Raw genomic sequence first — 22,900 nt, forward strand, 5'->3', positions numbered from 1 at the left:
GGTCATAAGTCGAGGACTACCTGTATATTGTCTTTCTAAATTGAATTTATCATTTTCCTTCATTTTTTATTTTCTTTTTTTCCTTTGATCTACTCACAAATTCTAGCACTGTTATGTGATATTGCAGTGATGGCGAACCTTTTAGAGACCGAGTGCCCAATAACTGGCCCCGCCCTCACTCCACCCTCTGCTGCGCCCTAGCTCTGTCCCTCCATCCCCCACCCCGCCTGACCACAGGGCCATTCACCAGGGCCCACCGCAGATCGCCCAGGCAGCCCAGCAGCGCTATGGCGGTCACACCCTCTGCCCATGCCCTGCAGCATCAATTGTGCACAATGGGGTGTGAGGGCAGAGTCTTGTCTATGCTGCCTGGTTGCCATGTCCTTGGCTGCGCTGCTCTGCGTGGGCCATGCTCAGGGGCGACTCTCCTTCAGGGGGGCTGCTGGAGAGGAGGGGGTTATGGAGGGAGGCGAGGCTGTGGCAACAGCACGTGTGCCCACAAAGAGGGCTCCGAGTGCAACCTCTGGCACCCGTGCCATAAGTTCACCATCACTGGGATATTGCTTACTTCCTAGGACGCAAGGGCCAGATTGGTCTAGTTGTTAAGGCATCAGGCTAGGAACTGGGAGACTGTGATTTGTAGTCCCTGTGATTTTGGCATGAAATACAGCTGGGTGACCTTGGGCTGGTCACTCTCTCTCAGCCCAGCCCACCACACAGGGTTGTTGTAGAGAAAATAAGAGTAAAAAATATTAGTATGTGTGCTGCTTTAAGTTATTTACAAAAATAATAAAGGCAAGATATAAATAAATAATGTGTAGAATTGAACTCATACATAGCCCATCTCCCCATTCTGACCTCTAGTCTTCTTTGCCATTTATGGTGACCTCCAGGACTTCGAAGACCCACTGGGGTTTGTTTGAAGGCACATATTGGACGTCTTACTGTATATTCCATTATCATACTTATTTATTGTAACAGTGGATTAAAAAAAGAGTAGGACAAGTTTTAACAACTTCTAGAATAAGGTATTGTGGCTCAAATGACATTTGATATTTGACTTGATAGCAGGAGGGCTGCTACTGGAGGGCTGCCACAAAGAAGAGGGGGGTCAACCTATTTTCCAAAGCACCAGAAGGCAAAACATGAAGCAATGGATGGAAACTAATCCAGAAGGGAAGCAACCTAGAACTAAGGATAAATTTCCTGACAGTTAGAACAATTAACCAGTAGAACGAGTTGCCTTCAGAAGTTGTGGATGCTCCATCACTGGAGGCTTTTAAGAAGAGACTGGACAGCCACTGGAATGGTATAGGGTCTCCCTTTTGAGCAGGGGATTGCACTAGAAGACCTCCAAGGTCCCTCCCAATTCTATTATTCTGTTAAATCCATGTATAGAACCTCTAATTTCCAACATAGAAGCTCAACCTCCAGAGGTATAGGTGATTTATAAGTAATTAAGATTACTTGAGTGGAATCTTTTTTTTAGTACTGTCCTAGCTTCAGCATCTGTAGTTTTTTTTTTATCTCTACCCCACTTCCAACTGAGGCTATAAGTGGGAAGCAGCGTATGGGAAATAGCCACAGTTGAGGAAAGTCAGCAGAGGAGAAGGTTTTGCTTGTAACTCTCCCCCCATCTGCAAATGCCTTTTCCTTCATTTGGTGAAGTTGGACTTTGTTTTTCCCCTCTCTATAGAAGTTGCAAAGCAGAGATGAGACCCTTTGCCAAGTCTCTCATCACATTATTATTATTTTTTTTTTAAAAAAAGTGGGAAAATTCAGAAAATCGTAGAAGCAATATGCAATGCTTGAATATGTGTGTGCATGTAAATATGTAGAACTTTTATATATGTCTATGGCTGAAAGTCCTCCTTCTGGGGCTTCTTTCTGCAAATTTTCAGTTTCTTTCCTGAATGACTTTAAGAAAGCAAATGATATTCCTACACATATTTACTGCCTATCGGCCCTCAAATCCATCTGAAAACAAGTGGAAAATAGAAGTTCTTTCCTCAGAGGGAAGTCAAAGTAAAGAAATCTGATTCATTAATCCAATTATTCTTCAGGGAATTTTATATTGCATCTTGAGAGCTATGCTTTTTCAAAAAAAAAAAAATCAATTCCTGTAAATTACAGTTGGGAGACATCTTTGCATAAAGGTAGGCAGCAGACATTAAATGAAGCGGGGAGGGGGAGGGAGCATTTGTATTCCTTTGGTGGGTAAAGAACTGGTTTTCAGGATAGCATGCTTCTCTTGGGTACCAATTAATCATAATTTTATAAAAAGGTAGTAAAGATATCCCACTAATCACCGCCATGTAATCCTTGGTTTCTTGGCCAGTTTCAAAAGCAATGGATAAGAAAAAGGGATTAGATAAAAGGACTGAGTCGGGAGGGATACTAATGAGTTTCTCCTGAATCCTCTCTCTTTCTCTCTCCCAAAGGATGTGCCAAAACACCACAGAAAGTGAAGCTGTAATGAAAGAGGAGCTAAAATCTGCTAGGAATGAATGGGGTGCTGAAATTGTTCATTGTATTCCCAGGCTTCAGTAAGCAAGTTTAACCCTTCTTCAATGGACGGGTTTGATTTGTGTACATACAGTGGTGTGCTGACGTTTCCTGTGCCTTTGGGGAATAGATCAATTGGTGCGGCCTCTGCCAAATCACGCAGCTGTGGCCGCTTCTCTTTTTTTCCTGTTCAGACTTGATGAAGGAATTTAACTCCTTTTATGCTTAGCCTTCTAGAATCTAGTTAGAAATCTGGAGGTTTTCTCGCTCCCTGCTCTTGCCTGTAAGCCTTTACCCTCAAGGGAGGAAAAGCATCTTTTGAAATGAAAATGAAGGAGGCTTTATGTTACACAGTTCAATCTTTGTAGTGTTAAGGTATGAAGGAAACTGACTGTCAGCTATTGATTCCTCAGTGCCTGAATTAAAAAGATTTCCAAGCAAACACCCAGGAAAGAAAGAACTGTGATCAGAATTTTCCCCCATGCTGAAATGTCACATCAGGACAATGAAGGATCAGTTTGACAGTTTCCAAAGGTGTTCAAGTGAATCGATGCAAGAATATGGTATCCGTGTGATTTTTTTTTAAAAAAAAAAAATTGAGGTTTTTAGAAAATACGAGTGCCCCGGATGAGCCCCTCTACTTGATTCACTCCCAAATATTCACAGATATTTTTTAAAAAAATCAAACACAAAGACAATATTGCATTTATGTCTCTACAGTAAGCTGCTGTAAATCTTTTCACTATTGATCCTACATTTTATTTACACAGCTTTGCAACCTACTCCTATATATGTTTATCTAGCAGTCCCAGTTGCTGATCTGATACTGACATATGTGGTAAATGCAAGATACATTATTAGTAGTTAGTATTCATGTGCTACTGTTAAGAGAGGAATTCTTTGTTCCATGCTTGATTAATATGATCTGCTTAAATATCAAGCAAACAACTTTCTCTTTACCTATCCCCTCCACTGGATTTTTAGCTGCTTTGCCAAGTAAAAAGTTCTGAGAAACTTAAAAACATTTCAATTGGCCTAATAAACTTGTTGCCTTTTTATAAATTTTGGGTTTGTATTATTACCAGCACAGTTTGCTTTCTCTATGTATTTTAGTGCTCTAGGAGAAGGTATTAGAAGCAAGGCAAATTCTTTCATTTTCTATTAAAATTTGTTGTGGCATGAAACATTTCAAGAAAAAAAGTTGGTTATGTAAACCCAATATATTTATATGCTTCTAGAAAACAAAGTTGACATTAACATGTTCACCAAAGATATTTTAATTGAAATTTCACAATTTTAAGGGAAGAAGTATTTTACAATTAGGAACCATTTTTTTCCTTTCCTTTTCTCTTTTAGAATAGTCCCAACTGATATTTTTGGAGAAGAGAAAGGAGAAAGAAAAAAAGAAGAAGGAAAATATGTAAAGTTGAGTAAAATTTAAGGTAGGAGTATTTTATTTGCCTTTGTGCCAAAGATCATACTTTGTCTTTCAGACAGTGACACCAATGCGACACTTTTTTCAAGAACGCAGAAATGCATGGAAGCCAAGACAAAAATATTTATTTATTTATTTATGAGATTTATATACCGCTTTAAGTGCAAGCCCTCTCTAAGCAGTGTACACCAGTAAGCAATGTATATATATATATTTACATTGCCCCCAACAATCTGGGTCCTCATTTTACCTACCCCGAAAGGATGGAAGGCTGAGTCAACCTTGAGCCGGTGAGATTTGAACCGCTGACCTGCTGAACACAGTCAGCTAAAGTGGCCTGCAGTACTGCACTCTAACTGCTGCGCCACCTCATTTAATTTTTAAAATTAGTAAATGTAAAATTAGATTGCATTAATTAATAAAATCAATCCATGTATGTTTTGTGCATGTAATTATTTCCCCACTTTTTGTCTCTTTAAAAATTATAGTTTTGAGGCAATTGATGCTCTGGGGGTTGCAATAAAGGGTCTTAAATGCTGGATGTGGCCATGGATCCAACCTAGGTATTCCAGGCTACTTTATAACATTGAACTTTGGGACCTGGAAGTATTTTAAATTGAACTTATCGGACATGTAGGATGTGGTATAATTCTAAACTGGGAGCCAGTATGGTGTAATGGTTAAGGCATCAGGCTAGGAATCAGGAGACTGTGAGTTCTAGTTCCGCCTTTGGCACAAAACTGGCTGGGTGACTTTGGGCCAATCACTTTCTCTCAACCCTAGAAAGGAAACATGGGCAAATCACTTCTGAAAAACCTTGCCAAAAAAACTGCAGGGACTGTCCAGGCAGTCTCCAAGAATCAGATACAATTGGACGGATGAAAAAATAATAATTATAAGCTATTTCTTTCCGAGCAACATCTAATATTTCTTGTAACCCTCTGCTTACTCTTTGGGGGTGTTCATTTCTTTCCTGTATTGGGAGATTATTCTCTTAACCATTAAAGCCATCCAGTCATTGTATTTCTTTGGGAGTGCTCAGATGGCTGATACATATCCAAATATTAAATGATTAAAGGTAAGAGTTAGATCCTGTGGATAAAGTAATGTTTATGCAGTCTCCCACTTCTTTCCTGGGCAGTGCCAGAACATATGGATTAAATTAGCCTGTGGCTTGTCACACTTCCAACAGAGACAATCTGTAGTCAACCTCAAGCATAAAAACTTACTCAGAGAGCAACAGTCTCAGGAAACTTCTCTTCAAAAAAGTTAAACTGTATATCAAAAGCAAACCACTTAACTGACACTAGCAAAAGATTCGACTGTCCTTTTTTGAGGTTTTCATTTTATTTTGTCAACTGTGCTTCACTACAAATAGCCCATCCTGAATCTGATAAGTATAAGGATACAGAGATTTTACAAATAATCAAATTATATATGACCTAATCAAATTTAACAAGTGAGATCTGATTTTTTTACATGTCAGTTTTAGATGAACAGATATTTGAAATGAAACTGATTTATTTGAGAACCGATGTGATGTAGCAGTTAAAATGCTGGACTGTTACTGACAATATAGAGTTCTAATTCACCCTCAGTGATAGCAGCTGTGAATTTTGGCCATTCAATCTATTAGTTCAACTACTCAGAGTGTGGTTTTATGCAAAAATAGGAGGAAGGAACATTGTTTAGACCAGCGATGGCGAACCTTTTAGAGACCGAGTGCCCAAACCGCAACCCAAACCCCATTTATTTATCACAAAGTGCCAGGGTCGCATCAGCATTGTGGTGCCCTCAGGGTTGGGGGTGGGCATGGCCCACTGTGTGGGCGTGGCAGGATTGGGGGAGAGCCAGGGGGTCTCTGGTGGGTGGGGCAGTGGGCAGGAGGCTCGTCCTGCAGGGTGAGGCAGGGGGTAGGACGGAGGTGCCATTGCTGCGGGGTGAGGCGAGGCAGGGGCGGCTGCTGCCTGATACCATCAGCCCCTGCACACAGAGGCCAGTGAGCGCATGGGGGGCATGCTCTACCACCTCTACTCAAGCTTGCTAGCCAGCTACTTCACCTCCTTTGTGCTAGGTGGGGCTGCCACTCCGGGTGCCAGCAGTGGCCTAATGGACCTGCGTGAGCTGGCAGTGATGGTGGCAGGTGTGCCCACAGAAAGGGCTCTGAGTGCCGCCTCTGGAACACGTGCCATAGGTTCGCCATCACTGGTTTAGACTGTTTGGGCTCCTGTATGGAAGGTGGTGTATGAATGATGATTGAATGTATGTGTTTATTTAAAATACGATGGCTCTACACTCCTGCTGTGCTCACTATATATTATTACCCAGTTATCTTAGCAAGAACACAATATAAAACAGTCACACAGGAAGACTGGGAAATTAAAATGAAATGAAAATTTTTCTACAGAACATAGTGAATTGCCTTGAAGAATAGAAAGACCTGCTGCCAAGGCAATGGTCAGATAAGGGGGCTTGTTTAACTATGTTAAATGTTGAAGAAAGAAATTCTGATGATGATCAGACAAAAGGTAATGTAGTAAAAAAAAATCCTTTAATCAGATTAAAAATCAAAAGCCAGATTTTTTTAAAGCATTGATAAGGAATAGTTTCATACATTATATTAAACATGGTAGAGTTGATAACATATGATAAGCCAAAAGCAAATAAATTGCATTAGTTTGGAACATTGTGGCCCTCGAGGTGAGATCCACACCCACCTTTTTGGCCTTGTGAAGGGGCCTGAAGACACGGCTGTGTTAACTGGCCTTGGACCCCAATGGGGGTGGCTAATGCATTACATACACCCCATCTTCTTTCCATGTGCATTTTGTTCTCTCTCCATCCTGGTCAATTTTATTTTAACTGAATTTTGAATTTAAATTTTAAATTTAAGATCCCACAAGTTATTGTTTAATGATTTATATTGCATTTTAATTGAATGGTTGTTAAGATGCCTAGAGTCACCTCTGGTGAGATGGGCAGCATATACCGTATTTTCTGGCATATAAGACGACTTTCTAAATCATGCAAATCATCTCCAAAGTTGAAGGTCGTCTTATACGCCCAGTCGTCTTATACGACGGAAAATATCGTATTTTCCAGCATATAAGACGACTTTCTAACCATGCAAATCTTCTCCAAAGTCAGGGGTCGTCTTATACGCCCAGTCGTCTTATACACCAGAAAATACGGTAATTTTAATAATAGATAAAAAATATAGGTTATGCTGAATGAACTTACGTCTATGTTCCTAGTCTCAGTTAGCAGCCCTGTGAAAATATTTTGAACCAACTACATTTTGCAATTATCCTTCAAACAGACTCATAAATGATGAATAGAACTTGGAGAAATGAAATAATTATAGCTAAGTTATTTTTAATACAAGAGTGGCTGAAACTGCTATATTCAGCTCTGGGAAGGTCGGGGGAGGGCATGGGAGGGTTGGGGGGGCTCGGGGAAGGGAACCATATTGTTTTGTAAAATTTAAAAATTTTCAATAAAAAAAAAAAAGAGTGGCTGAAACTGAATGTATCAATCATTGTGGCACTGGAGCCTCTTAGATCCGCAGCAAATCATTCAGGCAAGGACCAACCCCAGATTCTAGGAACACAGTGCTTTCCAGAACAAATTTCCCGTTTCCTCTCCAGTTATATAAACCCACCAGCAGCTCTTGTAATTTCCTGGAAGCAAATTTATCATTGGGTATTCTTACCAACCAACCACTTTCAGGTACTGAGCACATTCAAATGCCTTCCTGTTTCAGAGTGGAAAACAAGTTAAATCTTGGACTTGCTCCTAGCACAGGAAGATGTGATCACCTCTTCTGCCTGAAATACGGTATGTTCAATAGAGGTACAACAACAAAGATGCTGCATAAACCTTATGCAAACTTATTGGGTTACAATTGGGTTGCAATTAATTATCTATAGGATAAGTGGCTTCTCAACTTTTGTTTTAGGAATTGGGAAAAACTAGGCCTTAAATGATTGCTGCTTAATGTTGTTGGGGGATACTGCTGCTCATTTGTCCCGTTGAATCTGAGTAACTAAGAATGATCGGGTTCATTCTAAATAATTGTCTTCAAAATTTAGTAAGTCTGGATTACCAAGCAGCACAGAACAGTTTTTCCAAACTGGGTATCTTCCAGATGTATCAATCAGTCAATCAGAATAGAGCTGGAAGGGACTTTGGAGGTCTTTTAGTTCAATCCCCTACTCAAGCAGGAGACCCTATAGCATTTCAGACAGGTGGCTGTCCAATCTTTTCTTAAAAGCCTCCAGGGATGTAGGACTTAGAACTTCTGAAGGCAAGCCATTACACTGGTTAATTGTTGTCACTGTTAGAAAGTTTCTCCTTAATTCCAGATTGCTGCTTTCTTTGATTAGTTTCCATCCATTGTTTCTTGTCTTTATTTGTTGACACTGACATTGAAAACTCCCATACATATAAATTGCTTTATCTGATACTAACTACCAGCTACTGCTGTAATTCAGACTCCCCCCCCCTCTTTTTGAAGTCTTATGTTTAGTTTAGATACTTACATTTCTAAATCCTTCCCACTCAGAACAGCAGTCTGCTAACCCAACTATGGTGTTTTTTTTACCCAGACGTAGAATTCACTGCCACAAACCATGTATAATGCAGCTACGAGCACGTTCTACACACCGGTAATAAGGATTATTCCAAAAAACATGCTGCTTTTCAGTATATGTCTCTATGCCTTAGAGCAGCAGCTCCCAACCTTTTCTATACCTCGCACCCCTAGTACACTTCTGATATATTCTCACACCCATTACAAAAGTTCAAAATAACGACAACAGATTATGCATATACACTATAATTTTGAAAACCGAAGTTTTTGCACCCTCTGGAATGTGGTCTCACACCCCCAGGGATGGGAACCCCTGCCTTAGAACAACTTTTCTTCCTGACACTTGAATGCTTCCTTTCTGAAAGGCCCTAAAAAGTAAACCAAAAGGGTGGGATTAATTTTAATCTGACGCTTTATGCTTAAATTGTTTATTTTATGAACCATTGCCTGTATATAAATATGGTTAAATATATTTTAAAGAGGCTGAAGAGCCCAGAAAATATCTTCAAAAGGATTTTGAGATTAAAAAATGAATCCGACAGTTTCCAAACACTTGCTTTTATAGATGATTAGTTGCCTCAGCATATGTCAGCCATGAAGCCAGAGAAAACCTACACCTGCACTTCTGGATTAATGACAATGATATGAAATGGCACAATAAAACTAAAGCTGAGAGTTAACATTTGTTAACCAAAGCAAAGTTTCTGCAGGTACTCTTCTGTGTTCCTTTGGCCTGTAATAAACCAGCTATTGTCCCTATTATTCCTCTCCCTGCATTCTATGATGACAATATAGGTAGTCCTCACTTAGAACCACAACTGAGCCCAAAATTCTGTTGCTAAGGAAGACATTTGTTAAGTGACTTTTGTCCCATTTTATGAACTTTCTTGCCACATCTGTTAAGTTATAACATGGTTGTTAAGTGAATCTGATTTTCCCATTGATTTTGCTTATCAGAAGGCTGCAAAAGGTGATCACATGACCCCAGGACACTGCAAATGTCATAAACATGGACCAGTTGCCAAACATCTGAATTTTAATCACGTGACCCTGGGGATGCTCCAAAAGTCATAAGTGTGAAAAACAGTCATAAGTCACTTTTTCAGTGCTGTTATAACTTTGAACAGTCACTAAATGAAGTGTTGTAAGTCAAGGACTACCTATAGCTGCCCTTGCTTCTCCACATTTCTCCATCCTTTCAGACACATAATCTCTTCATCAAACAATGAATCAGCAAACACCTACAGGCAAACAAAGTCATTACTAAAAGCCAACATGGGTTTGTCAAAAACAGATCATGCCAGACAAATCTTATTGCATTCTTTGACCAAGTGACAAAATTAGTGGACCAGAAGAATGCTGTGGATATAATTTACTTGGACTTCAGTAAGGTATTTGACAAGGAAGATCACAACCTACTACTTGGTAAGATAGAAAAATGTGGGTTAGACAGCATCACCACCAGATGGATCCGTAGCTGGCTGACCGGCCGTACTCAGCGGGTGGTCCTCAATGGAACCACATCTACATGTAGGGAAGTGTGTAGTGGGGTTCCCCAGGGTTCTGTTCTGGGCCCAGTGCTCTTCAACATCTTCATCAACGATCTGGTCGAGGAGATAGATGGGGAACTCATCAAATTTGCAGACGACACCAAGCTGGCAGGAATAGCCAACAGTCCAGAAGACAGGCTTAGGATACAGGAGGATCTGGACAGACTTGAACACTGGGTGCTATCTAACAAAATGAAATTCAATGTTGAAAAAAGTAAGGTTCTATATTTAGGCAAGAAAATGTACAGGTATAGTATACGGGGTACCTTGCTCAGTAGTAGTAACTGTGAGAGGGATCTCGGAGTCCTAGTGGACAATCATTTGAATATGAGCCAGCAGTGTGCTGCAGCTGCCAAAAAAGCCAACACAGTGCTAGGCTGCATTAACAGAGGGATAGAATCAAGATCATGTGAAGTATTAATACCACTTTACAATGCCTTGGTAAGGCCACACTTGGAATATTGCATCCAGTTTTGGTCACCACGATGTAAAAAAGATGTTGAGACTCTGGAAAGAGTGCAGAGAAGAGCAACAAAGATGATTAGGGGACTGGAGGCTAAAACATATAGGGAACGGTTGATGAAATTGGGTATGTCTAGTTTAACGAAGAGAAGGATGAGGGGGGACATGATATCTCAGGGGCTGCCACAATGAAGAGGGAGTCAAGCTATTTTCCAAAGCACCTGAAGGCAGGACAAGAAGCAACGGGTGGAAACGAACCAAAGAGAGAAGCAACCTAGAACTAAGGAGAAACTTCCTGACAGTGAGAACAATTAACCAGTGGAACAACCTGCCTCTAGAAGCGGTGAATGCTCCAACGCTGGAAGTTTTTAAGAAGAGACTGGACAGCCATTTGTCTGAAATGGTATAGGGTTTCCTGCCTGAGCAGGGAGTTGGACTAGATGACCTCCAAGGTCCCTTCTAACTTTATCATCATCATCATCATCATCATCATCATGATAAGGACACAAAACAGTTTCTTCCTCATACAGAGAGGCCCCCCCATCCCCAAAGCAAGATCCCCAAAGCTACCAGAGAGACTCCCTTTGAAGCATCACTGGCTGTTACAAGGTAGTATCCCAGAATGCTAGTGCTGCAAGGCCAATTTGGATAATCTGACCAGAGGCTCCTACTTGAAGGAACCAAATTAGACCTGGGTTGGTATAAAAGATAGATCATTCTAGCACTGTCATAGGTAAAAAAAAAGTCTTGCATTCCCCAATTTGGGAAAAATCTTTAGACTTTCCTCATGTCCATTTCATTAGCCAAAAAGGAAACAGTAAAATGTATGAAGATTAAGAATTTAACTTGGATGTAGTATATAGGAGTAATTGTTCCAGTCAAAGTAAAATATCTCTTTGTTAAAATGCTATTTTTGGCAGCAGTAGAGGAATTAAAATGAAGAGTTGCTTCGAAATGAGATGGGCAGTAAATAAATCTAATAAATAAAATAAAAATAAAATACAACAAAATGAAGGAGAATAATCAAAGAACTGGATTTTTAGTTCTCCTGGTAGAAAAAGGAAGACAACACTTTCAGAATGCATGCCTTGAAAAACAGGCAGAGTGATATCGACTTAAGAACAATCAAAGTCAGCGTAATTAAAATGAATTTCAAATAAAATGTAGACAATTTTTGTTATATGTTTATTTGGCTTTTATACAGTGATCAGAATATTTTTTGCCAATCAAGTATCTAAATCTATTCTCCTGTTTTATATTTCCACTCCCAGGAGGTCTTACTGGCACAAATTACTAGATCACATCAATATAAGATCTTCAACCATTGTATGTAAAAGCCTTTTGGAGACAACTCATGACAAGCCCTTGCTCCAACACTTGACTAAAAACAGATGAGCACAGTGTATTAGGTTCAGGAATTCATTCTTGAGAGCACAACAAAGGGAATGCTCCCTCTAATAAGGCTGGGGAGACATTTTTATTCTAGAGAAATTTTTAGCCCTGTGAGTCATATTTTGGTGGAGAACAGAGAGAAAACTGAAAATAGATTCCTCCCTCTACTTCTTAATATAAAAATCAAAACGGCATTAAGGACCACTATTTATCATTTAAATAAAAGCATATTGATATACAGCATATATTTTGCAGACCATACAAATCTACCATACTATCACAGAAAGGAAAAGGAATTTTTATTCAGTTCCTCACCAATGCAACTCCAGGGCCTCTTTTCCTGGTCAGGCACCTTATTATTTCAGAACTTATTGCATTCTGCATTTTTATACTTTGGATGAAACATATACATATTGTTAGTCAATTACATATCTGTAATATAGAGACATCTACTTAATTAGTCAAGTCTTTGCAATTAATTTTTCCAATTCCCATAATTCTCAGCCAGGGTGTGATTGTATTCCAAAGCCTGAGGCTGGCAAACTATGTTCTATATCATAGAAATGGAACTTGAGGATAAAGTCAAACAAAAGACAAAAAAAAAAAAGTTAAGAGACTTTCCAGACATTTAGAAAGCTTTTCTTTAAGTGATTTATTGTTGTTGTTTGTTTACTTTCCATTCTTGTTCAGACTGGTAAAGACAAGGGAGGAAATTCAGAGGTTTTTTTTGCCACTTTTATTTTCCGAATCCAGACAAAGCTGGTTTTCCCACATAGTTTAAGATTTAAATCGACAAACTTCTTTTTAGATCATAAGAAGCTGAAGTCAAGCCAAAACAGCTTTTTAGTTTTGTTTTCACTTTGAGTATTGTTTAAAGCTAAAGTGCATTTTTCAGTACTTTTTGTATCTTTTGAAACTGAGATCTATTTTCGTCTGCATCCTGGACATTTGGAGGAAATAGGCAAAACCCCAAGGAATATATTTAAGTGTGAATAGACCCTCAGTTGCTTATACAGCAAAGCTCAAGGACATCCTGGCTTAGCCAGCAAGGAAAAGATTCAGTTCCTAACCTTGTGTGGCCAAATTCTGCAGCACAATCTATACAATTTACCATTTTATTTATTATATTTACTCCTTCCTGAGTCTACAAGACACACACAGAGAGAGGGGGGGGGAGGGAAGGAGAGAGAGAGAGAGAGAGAGAGAGAAAGAGAGAGAGAGAGAGAGAGAGAGAGAGAGAGAGAGAGAGAGAGAGAGAGAGAGAGAGAGAGAGAGAGAGAGAGAGAGAGAGACTCTTCTTTTCACTCTGCCACTGCATTTAAAAGGAACCCAAGAAATGAATGATAACAATGGAATGGAAAGAACACTGTACAAGGTAGTCCACATCTTACAACCATAACTGAATCTTCAATGTTGATCACAAGAGGCTCATCATGTGATCATGCCTGATTTTATAACTTTTTTTGAAGTTGTTAAGTGGATGTGGTGATTATGTAAATGACTGTGGTGTAATAAATGTAATGTAAGTGAATATGTGTTACATGAATCCATTGTTCATTATGGAGTGATTTCGCCAGGAACTGGAAATAAAAGATTGTTTCCAGGAAAATCATGGTGATGTGACTGTGAGGATTCTTCAAGTGGCTATAAAGGTGGGTTGGCTGCTGAGAACCCAAAATATGGTCGCGCGGTTACAAGAGGGGGCAGCTGAAGAACTTTGACTCTGAGTAGCAAGTAGCTTTTTGGGGGACTGTCATAACTTTGACTAAGCAACTGGTTATAACTCAAGGACTACTGCAAGATGGCAGAGAGTTCTCTTGGCTGCCTCTCATATATAACACACATCAAGAAATAGGGCCACAAACCATCCTGCCACAAAGGCCTGCTGAAAAATCCAAGTCTTATAGAAACACATCAAGTTGGGGCCCTATAGACATTACAGAGAATAGTGTTCCAGAAAATGGGAATGGTCATAGAAAAGGCTTATGCAGAGCCTGAACAGAGTTTAGGCAGAGGACTATACTTGCCACTCTAGTCACCTGTTATTACTTATCTCTTCTACAGCATCATTCCAGCGCAAGGAGAATAACTGGTGGATATTTTCCACAGGCTAGGGAAGTCTGATGAGATTGAAGAAAAACCATGCTAAGACAGAGTCCTAATTAATCCCTTTCCTTAATATGACCTGTATACAAGTAAGATGACAACTCTGTAGAAAGGTCTTCTTAGCCATGGTGGCCAGCTGCTCATTGAGCAGCAGCTGTGAATCCGGGAAGACCTCTAAATTACTCAACAACTCAGTCAAGGAAAGTACAACCATGTACTTCCATGAGTAAAAAATGATAAATCACCAACCCCCCCCCCCAAATACGCCTTCTTGCCATAGTTGAATCAAAGTTGGTTTCTCCCCATTTAGTTATTTTTCTATACTGTAGTTTAGATAAGATGTTTCTTATCTTTTTCAAATAAAGTTTGTTTCTTAACCATTCATATTTTCAAGAATTCATTAATGTGTTTTCTTAATATGGATAATGAAATATGAAAGAAGCGATAAGACAAGAAGAACTATAATTTTCTTCTTGGGTTGTTGGCATGTTTATCATGCTCACTAGACCCCTCCCAACAAAAAATACAAGATAAATAATAAAAATTCTTCATCCTCAGAAATTTTTCCAAAATGAGACACAAATTTAAATTTTCAAACTAGCAATTCTAGCAGGAGGGCCAAAGCAAACAGCATTGAAAACTGGCCAGAAAATCTCACATATATCAATGCCAACTGTGCATCGGGGTTTTCAGCTCAGTAGGACAGCCTGAACAACCACATGTTATTTCCTGAGTTTATATAATTGCTAATTATAGTCACCCATCTATTTATGTGTTTGGCCATCCAACTCAAATACAGAAATTCTGAATGGCTTTTAAAACCAAACAAACACACCCCACAAACAAATAATCAATTTGATTAAAATAAAAGGAACACCTTAATATCTGTTCAGGAACTTGCTGTTATTACTCTCCTCCAGACAATGACTCCTCTCCATCTGAGCTCGCTTGCTCTCAAGCTAAGCACACTGCTACTTAGATAACCTGGATTTTGTGTCAATTGCCAGTTCTGTCTGAACTCTACTTTGTGATTAGCTTGTCTAGTTAGTAAAATTCTGGCACACAGACTCATGTAGTCTAGTCCTAGAACTCAGTTGGCATCCCGGGCACCCAGTGGTGAGATTCAAATATGTGAACAACCAGTTCTCTGTGTGGATGCCACTTCTGGAAGTCCATTCTGGGCAACAAAACATTAGCTACCGGTTCTGCCGAAGTGGTGCAAACTGGCTGAATCCCACCACTGCAGGCACCTGATCTGAAGGCCTTTCATTCTACAGTGGTACTCAACTGCTTTGAAACTCATCGAATTTGGTACTCAATGCATTTTGACATGACAATTTTGTCCCTGTACTCATAGTTTGTTTGATACTCAATGCACAAGGTAGAACTTCTCGGTGTCAGCTGCCTTGTGACTCACCACATTATTCCTTAAGGGAAAAATGTGTTTAGTACTCACTGTTTCTGGTACTCATCGCACCTTCTGGAACCAAATCACGATAAGTACCAAGGTATCAATGTAAATGTATATCAGCAATGCTGATGCTATTAAAATTTTGTTAAGAGATTTTTGATGAGCAATGAAGTGTGAGAGAAATATATCCTATGAATACGATATGAGAATAAAGAGAATTAGAAGAATAAAATGTGGACAGACATTAGGAGGGTTCATACTGCAGTCACCATAAAACTCTGTAGGAGTTTGGCAGAGAACAGACTCATTTAAGTCAGGCAGGTTACAAACTATTCTTCAAAACATCAAATAAAGCACATCTGATTTGTCACAGTTGGGATCACTGGCAAGTAAATTAATACTTTCAATTCCTGAAATTTACATTTTCCATCTCTACAAGTTAATATAATAAATCAAATGTACTATACAATCTCTCTCAAAAGAATAATCCCTAGATTAAAATCAGATTACATTTACATTTGAATATATATATACATTGCTTACTGGTGTACACCGCTTAGAGAGTGCTTGCACTTAAAGCGGTATATAAGTCTCATAAATAAATAAGTAAATAAGTAAATAAATTTGAGCTGATCAGAACTAACTCTTGTATAAAATTTTACAAATACTGCCATTATAACTGAAATGTTAAAAAAAATCTGCTCAAACGTTGGTTCTACAATTAAAGATAGGACATCTTAAAATTAAAACTTTCACTCCATATTCCAGATCTGAAATATATTTGAATCATATAGTTTTCCTTCCCTATATAAACATGTTTCTTTTTTCAGTACAATGTGGATGCATGAACTAAGCTACTCTTATGTGTATCCGATCAACAGAATCAAATCTGACTGATGAAAAAAGAAGAGCTTTTGTTAAAAAAATATAGAACTAGCCTGCAAAGTGATTTCATAGACATGAAGGGGAAGCAGATTTGTATCCATACATTTAGTCTCATTAAATCAGACTCAATGGGAAGAAACAGTGACATGAACATGGAGAACCATTATATTGTTATGGGTTTAATCAAAGTTCAGTTTTATTCAGAACTGGATACTTTTGCAGAGTTCAAATGACACTGTTTAATTCCAAATAAGAGGATGTGGTCAGCAATGTAAAAAAAAAATCAGGCTTTTAATTTGTCACTTCATATAAATGACAATATTTACAAAATTAGAATTTTAAAAGCCAGAATTCTGCAGCCTTAGTAAATTCCTATAAGACTCACTGCTTCTTCTTATCTTTTCCCTTGTTCACACAATGCATTTGAAACATGGTTCCAAATCTAGCTCAAGCTTTTGACCAGCCATCCTTGGCTCCAAATTGTTGAGCAGCATTTCTCAGGATTGAAAGGTCCAATAAAAGAGCGACTGAATAATTGGATTCTTTTCACCACCCAGTACTTCAGGTTTACAAAGGCATAGAAGTCTCTCACTGCAGTGCTCTTGGCAATCTGCTAAAATGATATAAGAAGTAGAGTTTTCCCTTCTCACTAAACAATTTTTTGTGCTTGTACCTAGACCATGAGATCCAAAGAGACCAGGCAATAGAGCAGCAATTTACATCAACAAAGGGGATTTTGATGCACTCCCAGAATGGGGCTGCATTACCATCTTAATAGCTTTTTCACTCTCAGCCTGGGACTTTGGAAACTTTTTGCAAATGAAGAACAGTTCCGCTTTCTATTTTAACTGTAACAATAGAAGAGGAGCTCCTCAAACTGCATCAAATAGCAGTCAGTGAAATCCCTAACTACTCATCCTGTCTTGGTGGTTTATTAACCACCAGGCCAGAGAACAAAAGAAGGAGAATAACCTGCAGCCTGACTTCACCCCCTTCTCTTAATCCCCCAGAGATGGCAGGAGGAATTGCCTGCAAAACTGTTAAATCAATGTTTTTATCTTCCCTCACTTTTTTTTTTTTTTTAGCTTCCTTCCAACTTTCCGCCATAGAAGAAACTTCAGGTAAGTTTTCCAACATCAAATTCTTTATGGCCTCCTGATTAGCAGAATGATGACGAGATTCCTCTCCCCCCTCTCTCCACTTCATTTTTCAGACAGTCGTTGTTCTTCACCAGTTCCCACACTCATCTACTTGTTCCTTTGTCATATGCTTTGAATGTACTCTTCTCCTGACACCGACTGCCTCTCACCCTAGAGAATGAATGAAAATGTTGCTACTGCAGTCAGCCGGTGGAACAGAGCCTATTCATTACCACAAAAATGTTCCACTGCCACCAACGTAGACAGCAATTTTTATCTAACTCCTCTCAACATATTTTCCAGTTTGAAAATGACTCTCATTTTCATAAGGCTTCCTACTTTCTTAAGATGGCTGAAAAAGAAACATATGGATTCATTATTTGGATACTTTCTTTTTTTTCTTACCTCTATATGTGGTAAGATCAGCAGCAGATTTGTGGCTTACAAATCTACTCTATAGATCTGATTGTTGCCAATATTTATTGGTTAACATAATACTGGTGTTGTGTCTTTTATATTATACTTAGGTATAAGACCATAAAAAATAGACAGTGAGCCAGTTTGATGTAGTGGTTAAGGCACCAGGCTGGAAACTGGGAGACTGTGAGTTAGAGTGTAACTTAGCCATGAAGTTAGCAGGGTGACTGTTATGTCCCGAGCCTTGCAAACGGCTCGGGCGTTTGCAGGCAGTCCCGGGCAGGTGCAAAGCTGCCCGGGACCAGACAGGCTGTCGCCAGCGCCGTGCGCATGCGCGGGTGCTGGCGCGGGAAAAGTAACCCATTTACCTGGGAGTTGCCTATATAAGAGGCTGCGAGGCGTTTGGGCGAGGCTGAAGCCATCTTCCTGTAAGCTGAACGCTGAATAAAAGAAACTGAGAACTCCAGCTGCTTCTCGTGTCTGCTTTCCCGCCAAGGACGCAACACTGGCGACGACGGTGGGATGCCTTGCACTACCTGGAAAGGAAGAAGTGTAAGCTTACCCAAGGAGTCCTGAGCGGCGGAAGAGGAACGGCGTCGACTCGGCAGCTGCCCGCCAATCCGGTGCGCATTCGGGGGTAGGCTGGCTGATAGACCCGTCTCCTTAAGATCCGAAGATGGCGAAAATCGGAAGGCTTTCGGAATTCGACGTCTCACATCCAGAGCGGTGGGAGTCCTACGTATCCAGAATGGAGAACTACTTCAAGGCAAACCAAGTGAGGGAAGATAGCTTGAAGGCCGCCACCCTGCTTTGCGTTTGCGGCCAAGACGCCTTCGAAATCGCAGAAAACCTTGCAGCACCTGTTCCAGTAGAGTGTGTAAGCTACGCAGACCTGAAGAAGCTGATGAAAGAGCACTTCCACCCCAAGGTGTCCGTTATCTCATGGCGCCACACCTTCGAGCAAAGGGATCAACGGTCCGGTGAAACAGCCAAGGAATACATCGCCGCGCTACGGAAGGCCGCCAAGCCCTGCGAGTTCAAGGACCTCGAGGAACGACTGAGGGACCGATTCGTGTGCGGGTTAAGGCATCGCGAGCTACAACAGAGACTTTTCGCAAGGAAGAATTATCCTTCCAAGACGCCTTAAGGGAAGTCACCGCAGAAGAAGCAGCAGGCGGCGCCATCAAAAACATGCGGCCGATCAGAAACAGTGCAGAGGGTGCGTCCGTGCACCAGGAAGACGTCCGACGAAACTCCGAGGAGGATCCGGACGAGGAAGTCGACCGTCTACACCCCGCGAAGGAAGAGAACCAGAAGGGAAGCTCTTCGGCTCCGCTCAAGTGCATCGGCTGTGGAGGTCGCCACAGGAGAACCGACTGCAAGTTCCGCTCCGCTACCTGCCGGGCATGCGGCAAACAAGGGCACATTGCAGCTGTGTGTCTGAGCCGACGAAAGGCACAACCCCAAGAAGAACGCCTGAAAGGTACCAGATTCCCCAGCCAGAATAGGGTAGGTTTTTTTGCGCTTCGCGAAGAAGCATCTGTAGAACAGGCACACACAAGCCCATGAAGAAAAAGCTGTCACTCAACGTGAAGCTACAAGGGGTTCCATTATCTATGGAACTAGACACAGGGTCTGCCCTGTCCATCATTTCATTGCATACATTTAGGAAGATTTGTTCCAGAAGTGGGTCTAAGGCCAAGTTAAGGCCTTCTGATATTGTATTAACAGATTTTCAGAACTCAAGAGTGTGTGTTAAGGGGGAGGCCACCCTTAACGTGCAATACAAGAGTTTTGAAGGTCCACTAGACTTATTAGTAGTAGGGGGTGAACGAACGAGTCTCATAGGACTCGATTGGTTTGAGGCCCTGGGGATACACGTCACAGGACTCAACAGCTTACAAACACTCGACCTACAGGAAGTCTGCAAAGAATTTGCAGATGTTTTCAGCCCCCAGCTGGGCACATTCAAAGGACCACCTGTGTCCTTAAAGCTAGACCCCACTGTCACTCCCATTAGGATTAAAGCAAGAAGGGTCCCTTTTGCTTTAAAAAGTAAGATTGACACTGAACTAGACAAACTAATCCAACAGGGAATCCTAGAACCTGTTGATTCCAGCCCGTGGGAGACCCCCATTGTCACGCCTCTAAAGGCAAATGGGGACATTCGCATTTGTGCTGATTACAAATGCACACTCAATAAGGCATTGCAGCAACATGCCTATCCTGTTCCTGTGGTCAGTCACATCCTGGCCTCTCTCAAGGGGGGGCGTGTTTTTGCAAAGCTTGACCTAGCTCAAGCATATCAACAGCTGCCTGTTGATGATGATGCTGCCATAGCTCAGACCATTGTGACCCACAGGGGAGCCTTTAAAGTAAAAAGGCTACAGTTTGGAGTAAATGTCGCTCCTGGGATTTTCCAAAGCGTAATGGAAAACACACTACGAGGTATACCAGGGGTCTGCCCCTACTTTGACGATGTCTTGATTGCAGGAGACTCCACACACATTCTAGCTGAAAGACTTAGGGCTGTCCTGTTAAGATTCAGGGAATCAGGCCTCAAGCTCAGAAAAGACAAATGCAAGATTGGGGTGCCTTCTACTGAATTTCTGGGATTCAAAATTGATGCTGCTGGGATTCATCCTGCTGAATCCAAACTAACTGCTATTTTAGAAGCACCCAGGCCAAAGTCTAAGGCCGAACTTCAGGCCTTCCTAGGCCTCCTGAATTTCTACAATTCTTTTCTTCCACATAAAGCTAGTGTAGCTGAGCCTCTTCACAGGCTACTAGACAAACAAGCTGTGTGGCTGTGGTCACAAGCACATGAGGCTTGCTTTAAAGAAGTCAAGGCCTTGCTCACTTCTAACAGTGTTCTTGCACATTTCAACGAGTCTCTTCCTGTGTGCATCGCTTGTGATGCATCCCCCTACGGGGTTGGAGCTGTCCTGAGTCACCTCAGGTCTGATGGAACTCAGGTTCCTATTGCATACTACTCCAGAACACTGTCTTCTGCCGAGCGCAACTACGCTCAGATAGACAGGGAGGCTCTGGCTGTTGTTGCTGGAATTAAAAAATTCCACGATTTTCTATATGGCAGGCATTTCACGGTCTTCACTGACCATAAGCCTCTGCTGGGACTGTTTACCACACGTAAGCAGACTCCCCACATCATTTCCCCTAGAATGCTTAGGTGGTCTATTTTCTTGTCTGCATATGATTTTTCATTACTCCACAAGCCTGGGAAAGAAATGGGCCATGCTGATGGCCTCAGTAGGTTGCCTCTGCCAGTAGTAGAAGCTGACCCCGCGCCAGCTGTCAACATTCTATCAATCCAAGCCTTGCCCGAGCTCCCTCTTAGTGCCAGGGATGTTACCGCTGAAACGGGTACAGATCACACACTTTCACGTGTCCGCTCCTGGGTCCTGTCCGGGTGGCCTGAGCACTGCCCTAGTCCTGAGTTTCAGAGTTTCTGGTCCAAAAGAAACGAACTGTCCCTTTCTCAGGGTTGTCTGCTTTGGGGAAACAGAGTTGTCATTCCCACCTCAATGAGGACTAGGGTCTTAGAATCCCTCCACGAGGGTCATCCTGGCATTGTTCGTATGAAGGCTCTTGCACGAAGCCACTTGTGGTGGCCTGGTTTAGATAAAGATATTGAGGCTAAGGTGCACGCATGCCACCTGTGCCAACGATCTCGCCCAGAGATGCCCCAAGCTCCTGTGCATAGATGGGAGGAAACACAGTCCCCATGGTCTAGGGTGCACATTGACTACGCTGGGCCCTTTCAGGGCCAGTTCTTCTTGGTCCTTGTTGACAGCCATTCAAAATGGCTTGAGGTTGTGCCTGTCTCATCCACCACCACTGCAAAGACTATTCAGGTACTGAGGGGGATTTTTGCTGCACACGGGCTGCCAGATGTCATTGTGTCCGACAACGGCCCTCAATTCACCTCCTCCGAATTCCAAGCTTTCTTACAGGCAAACCTGATTCGTCATGCCACGTCTGCGCCTTTTCACCCGTCCACCAACGGTATGGCTGAACGCATGGTGCGCATCGCAAAGGACGCCTTGAAGAGACTCACCTACGGGGACTGGCATCACAGGTTGGCTGACTTTCTCCTTTCTTATCGCACCACACCGTCCACTTCTACAGGGAGAAGTCCAGCTGAACTTCGTTGGGGGCGCCAACTTACTACTAGACTTGACCGGTTGCATCCGGACAGACTGCCTTCATCTACCTCACATCCTAGGGCACCTAGACAACTACTTGTGGGTGCCCCGGTTTGGGCTCGCAATTACGGGCCTGGTCATACATGGGTCCCCGCTTCTGTGTCCAGGATCACAGGTCCTCTCTCCTACGAGGTTGCCCTGGACAACGGTCGTGTCCTACGTCGGCACATCGACCAACTTCGCTCTAGGCGAGACTTTTCTGCTGAGACTCCTGGGTCTTTTCCAGGGGGGGAGGGGGACCCTTTGGAGCAAAGGGAAGGGCAAGAGCTACTGCCCATCTCCACTGAGGGAGCCACAAACGGCCGTCCCAAGATTCCGCAATTGCTCCGAAAAGGAAGTCATGGAGCTTACCCACACAACAGGCACTCACGCCTACTCCAGCCAGGGAGTCACCCCGGGGGCATACTCACTTTCCACACACGTCACACAGCACTCCAGTCACGGAGGATACCCGGGGGCATCCCAACAAATCATTCCCCGCAAGAGAGCTGGCACACAATCCCCAAGGTTGGCCTGACCTTACCCCAAATCCTACAGGGGGTCAAACATACACAGAGCTAGTCGAGGAACCAAGTCCCGACTACAACAACCCTAGCACAAATCAGGGAACACCTGAGTTTTGGGAAAGTACAGAAACCCACACGAGCCCGAACACAGAATGGGGTTCAGGGAATGGACAGCCTCCTGACAGGTCTTGGACTGACCTAGGAGGTCCTACAGAGACGCCCAGCAGCGGCTATCACTTCAAGGGGCCCGAGGGTCTACAGCTAGGCAGGTCAAC

The 22,900-nt window shown here is 41.9% G+C and overlaps 1 protein-coding gene and 1 long non-coding RNA gene across 12 annotated transcripts in view; one reads left to right on the plus strand and one right to left on the minus strand.

The window, feature by feature from the left end:
• The window catches only part of RAD51B (RAD51 paralog B), a 289,276-nt gene that overhangs the window by 95,159 nt on the left and 171,217 nt on the right, over positions 1 to 22,900 (minus strand). The gene's annotated exons all lie outside the window — the stretch shown is intronic.
• The window catches only part of LOC120300613, a 119,085-nt gene that overhangs the window by 15,988 nt on the left and 80,197 nt on the right, over positions 1 to 22,900 (plus strand). For 2 of the 5 annotated variants that reach the window (XR_005554703.1, XR_005554700.1), the window contains exons 2-3: positions 3,862 to 3,947; positions 7,704 to 7,777. This is a non-coding gene — a long non-coding RNA (uncharacterized LOC120300613). Of the gene's footprint in view, positions 1 to 1,317; positions 3,948 to 7,703; positions 7,778 to 17,422; positions 17,459 to 22,900 lie in introns of those variants that run through there. The other 3 variants (XR_005554702.1, XR_005554699.1, XR_005554701.1) reach the window with 3 other exon arrangements.

The sequence above is a fragment of the Crotalus tigris genome, unplaced genomic scaffold, assembly GCF_016545835.1.
Source record: "Crotalus tigris isolate CLP2741 ecotype Arizona unplaced genomic scaffold, ASM1654583v1 scf7180000024346.1432988, whole genome shotgun sequence".
NCBI classification, from domain to species: Eukaryota; Metazoa; Chordata; class Lepidosauria; order Squamata; family Viperidae; genus Crotalus; species Crotalus tigris.